The following is a 5,403-nucleotide window of genomic DNA, read 5'->3' on the forward strand; positions in this document are numbered from 1 at the left end:
GTTGTGGAAGGAATGTTCATCCAAATCTCCCTCACTATTGGCTATGTGTGATTCTTAACCCATTATATGGTTATTTCTCCAGGTCCTGAATATAATGTCCGAATAAATTTCAGTAGCTAGAAAAACACATTAGTTTCCAGCTCATAGAGTAAGAACTACAGAAAAATAGGTCCATGTGGAGACTGTGAATCTCTCTTTTAGTACGGAACAGTAAATCAAGAGCAATACCACACCCTTCAGAGAAGCAGAGATTATAACTACCACTGAAGGCTGGAAAATGCAGGGTGGTAATTCTAACATGTCTAATTTAATTCTCTAGTTTAGATAATACAAAAAATCATTAATTCTCAGAGAGTAATAGCAAATTTTCAAAACTTGAGTTAGTTGAAGCCAGCAAAAGCAACTCTTCCAGATGTAATCTTTTTTAATGTATTAAGTTAGTATAACCAGTGGCACCTGGTAACCAGCTATTAATCCATTGTTTTTTGTTGTTGTTGTTTTTTCCAATCTCAACAGGCAGATAAAACCACAAACCATTAGATTTCCCTGGAAAGAGAGCAGTGCATCTTTTTTTCCCCCTGCATCAGGATACATCAACTCCCCAACTCTGTGCCACAATTCAGTTCTCAGGGATCTTGTCTATTTCCCAGTTCACATATCTCACTGTTTCACCACACTGATGATGATAAAACCTGAAGAGCAGAAGGTAGCAAGTTGCCTTGATGCCCAAATTATACATAAGTTCATCAGAAAATGTTGCACAAAGTTAGAGTGATCTGATAGCTCAGTCAAGTTTTTGGCAGACCAGTAGCCAGGCACAAGACAGGATATTTCCTCTAAAATTAAAAATAATTTGCAGTACCTTGTACCTACAATTCTTGATGGGATCTTTGCATTTGGTCAGACAATTAACTTTGCGAACTGATCCTAGAAAAAGCACTACGTACCTCTTTGCTGAATATCACTATGGTCACCTTCGAAGTACTCCCCTTGGAAAGTACTGATGCCAGCACCTAGTCCACCCTTCAAAGCAATTTTGGAACTCTTTTTCTGGAATGGCCATCAGAGCTGTCCTCGTATTACCCTTGATGTCCTGAATGTCATCAAAATGTCTTCCTTTCAATATTTCCTTTATCTTCGGGTAAAGAAAGAAGTCACTGGGAGCCAGATGAGGTGAGTAGGGAGGGTGTTCCAATACAGCTATTTATTTACTGGTTAAAAACTCCCTCACAGACAGTGCTCTGTGAGCTGGTGCATTGTCGTGATGCAAGAGCCATGAATTGTTGGTGAAAAGCTGAGGTCATTTTTGTCTAACTTTTTCATGCAGACTTTTCAGCACTTCCAAATAGTAAACTTGGTTAACTGTTTGTCCAGTTGGTATAAATTCATAATGAATAATCCCTCTGATATCAAAAAAGGTTAGCAACATTGTTGCAACAAGTTTGCGAACTTAATTGTCAGACCTTACATGAGTCTGTTTCTGTTTTGTTTGTTCATTTATATTGTTCTTTAGATGCCACATATAAGTGAAGTCTTATGTTATTTGTCTTTCTCTGTGTGACTTATGTCACTTAGCATAATACTATCTGGGTCCATCTGTGTTTTCACAAATGGTAAGATTTCATTTTTTTCCACATTTCTTTTCCTGTTTTGTTTGTTTCTTAACAGTGAGTTCATTTTGAACCGTGTCATACATTTCCTATACTGACATCATGTGATCAGTGATAATACAGGCAGGACGATGCTATTACTAAAGGGGGCGGGGCGTGCCATACCCTCCATTGTTTCAGCCAGGCAGTTCCACCTGGAGTTACTTGTTTCTGCATACCTCCGCAGCACGCCTCTCCTTTTCCTGTAGACGTTCAATAATAGCAGCTAGAGCCACCTCATGGTTTTCCTTAATTTGTTCCATTTTCAGGATCAGCTTTTACTCTGCCATTCTGCTGATGTTGTTTTCCTGCAAAGCCTTCTGCAGGACTGTGCCCTCTTGTCTGACAACTGTTTCAGCACCTGGGTCTCCTGAGACTTTCTTCTTTCCTCTGCAGCCTCCATTTTCTTCTGGATCTCCTCCAGGGACAGGTATTTCTTCTCTGGAGAGCCTAAAGTTTGTGGGGCTTCTGAGATGGGAGATGGTGGCTTTAAGATCAGCTCAAAAGCCTGGCCAGTGGCATTTTTGTTGATTTGCTTCACTTCTATTTCATCGTAAGTGTAGGTGTTGTTTTGAGGTTCTGGCAGATGCAGGAACAAATCAGTGATCGCATGGACAGCTTCTTCATTCTTCCCCTGTAGGCCATTGCTGTTTGAGCCTTTGTCGGGATGTGCAGATGCTGAGCAGGTGAAGGCAAAGGGTCCAGTTACAGCAGCGGAGTGCAAGATTTCATTGTTTTAATGACCCTGTGATATTCTGTTTTATATATTCTTTATCCAATCAACTACTGATGGGCACTTAGCTGATTTAAATAAGGCCCAGAGCAAGAGTCTTCATCTTGTCCAAACCACACTGCAAAGAGCTCTGCCCTTCGGTCCCCATGACTCAGCCAGTTCTAATAGTATGGCAGATAAATGCTTTGGGTAGATTAAGATAAGTATTAGCCTGTGGCAAATCCCAGTAACAGTCATAGTGAAGGTTCCCAAAAATCTGGAAGAAAGCCATGTCCTTTTTTGTATGAAACTATTATTCTTTTGGAAAACAACAGTTTGCTGGCCACTGAGCCCTGCTAACCATAGGATACCTGGTAATCTGGAATCTCAGTTGACCATTATGACCTTGGAGTTTTCAGTCCTACCTAGCCCTAAAACTGGCTGTAAAAGATGCCCCCATAACCAAGGAGAAGTGTTTGTTTTAGAGACCCACATTAGGAAGATCCTCAAAGAAAAAATTGAAAAAGAACATTGTCTACTTTTCCAGTGGGGCTACATCTCCCATGCTGCTATCTCTCCCTCACCTCACTTCATGGGCTTATACTGTTCATGGGAAATTCCCTGTGACTAGGTGATATGGAAGAGAAACCTGTGGTTAACAATAGGCAGAGGTAGGCTAGCATGATATTAGAGCCCAATCTGGAGTGGCCCTGAAGAGAAGTGAAGGGAAGGAGAGAAATCTTCCCAGTAGGCAGAAGTTCAAGTACATTTGCTGGTCTATGTTGCCCAAGAGAAAATCCTTATTGCTTAGATTGAATGGGTTGACAAGCTCTTAAAAGAGACATGATCGGAGGACTGATGATAAGGAGAATATCTGTGTCTCACATTGATGCTGATTATAATGCTATCATCACAGAAAAGGAGTTTGAAATGCTGCAGGATATGGTAAATACTCTGAGGAGGAATCAGTTTATGGCTAGAAGACATGGGTGACAGCACTGAGAGGTGAATGGGGTTGGTACCTCTTATAGTTACACCCAAAGATTCATTCACAAAATATTTTCTCCCAGTCTCCATGACTTTTTACTCTGCTTAGTTTTCAATATTCAAAGGAGAAATGATTCCATCAAAGGATTTAACATCATCCCACTAAATTAGAGGTGGTAGCTGTCATCTGTCCATTTAGTCCTGGGAACACTAGTTAAAAGAGCAAAATACAAAAGTTGGTCCTGGTTCCCTAGGGGAAATAGAGTGACACCAACAAAAATTGGGGACATCAAGGAGTATGGCTAGAACCCAGTTGATTCCAACATGCCTCTATTAAGAGGTAAATATTAATAGGAAAGTCTTGCAATCCAAAACAGATTAGACTTCAAGAGCTCGGTTCCTCAGGAATGAGGTTTTAATGAAAAACCCAACAGTCCAAGGTGCTTGCTGAAGGCAGTATCAACCATGGCTCATGCCAGTTATATATTTTCTTCTTGCTGTGCCATGTAATATTTATATATCTATGCAAATGCCCCTCTCTTTCCTTTTTCCTCAGTATAGTTACATTTACCGTTTTGTACTTCTATTGCACAATTTGAGACAGGAACCTGCTTGAGATCCTAAATAAACTTTAGTTTCCTCCCTTTGACAATTTCTGATCATTTCAAGGATGATTGCACAACACTAAGCAATTTTTTGGAAGTGTAAATATGCGATTAGATTTTTATTTCTGTGCACAGCACATAACACAATACAAAAAAAACCCAAAGCATATACTTGAATAAATGTTTATTGAGTAGATATATGGAAGGGAAGGATTAACGAATATGTGGGTGGATCAATAGATGGCTATATGATAGATGGGTGTTTAATAATAGTAAAGAAGAAATGTACATGATTTTTTCTTTTCAGAGGAATTCTAATTTCTATTTCTTCCTTTTGGAACTTGTATCAGACTTATATGTTAGAGCATCTCAGCTTGTTTTTATCTAGCTATAGTTCATATCAACCATAAGTAGTTTTCTTCAGATCTATATTCCAGTTCATTAACTCACTTTTCCTCTGTGTCTAATATTCTGCCTAATATACTCACTGAGTTTTTATTAAATGATTATATTTTAAATTTCTAGAGATTCTATTTGTCCCTTTGATACTATCCATATCTTGTTCTTTTATGCTTGTTTTAATCATTTTAATATACCTTTTTAAAGTCTAACTGTTAAATATAACATCTGACGTTCTTCAGATATGTTCCTGATGTTTATTGTCTTTGCTGATTCTAGTTCAGGGTGAATTATTTCCTTAACTATTTTGTAATTTTATATTGTAAGCTCATCTTCAGAGTGTCTATTTCTGTGGGAAATCTCTGTGGCCTGGTCTGGGTGTTTGCTCCTCCCAGATGCTTATGGGTTTCACTGACCTGTGACCACTTCTCATGTTGATTCTCAGCTTATGGGTTCATGAATCATACAGAATAGTATATATTTGAACCACAGGCCTATAAGATGACAGGCTTATTGTTATGAAAATCTCCACAGGGACTTTGCCCCCCAGCAACGAGGCTTAGCTTTAAAGGCTTAGAGTTTTAAAGTCTCCTTGTGTGGCTGAGATTTATTTGCTAGTCACTCTTTTATGGAGGATGTTGCTCTTCAAGAGTCCCACCTTTATATATGGGTCTCAGGTCCAAACCCTGCCTTGTCATTTGTCCCTCCATGGTGTTACAGTTTAAATCTCTAGGTTATCACGACCACTGGCGCCCATCACCACCTCCCTCCACCCCCACGCGTGCGGACGCATACACACACGGCAACAGCAGTAGATGCTACAATGTCAAGTATAGCTTATTATTTATTTGCTCCTAGAGATTATGTTTTGTGAACTCATCTATGCATTTAAGGAGAGATTTAAAGAATTGTTCATTCAGAATTTCTATGTGTTTTGTCATGGGAGGATTTGCAGGTTATTTCATATTAAATATTACAAAACTTGTCTTAAAAGAAAGTTTCAGGTAGTAAGAAATTGGAAGGTGTGTGAGATGATGAATCTTAGAGAAAG

At 39.1% G+C, this 5,403-nt stretch overlaps 1 pseudogene; it reads right to left on the minus strand.

Annotated features, from left to right (window-relative positions):
• Positions 1-1,810: 1,810 nt before the first annotated feature.
• On the minus strand, positions 1,811-2,353 carry LOC109446354 (stathmin-2; annotated as a pseudogene).
• Between the last annotated feature and the right edge of the window lie 3,050 nt (positions 2,354-5,403).

The sequence above is a fragment of the Rhinolophus sinicus genome, linkage group LG05, assembly GCF_036562045.2.
Source record: "Rhinolophus sinicus isolate RSC01 linkage group LG05, ASM3656204v1, whole genome shotgun sequence".
NCBI classification, from domain to species: Eukaryota; Metazoa; Chordata; class Mammalia; order Chiroptera; family Rhinolophidae; genus Rhinolophus; species Rhinolophus sinicus.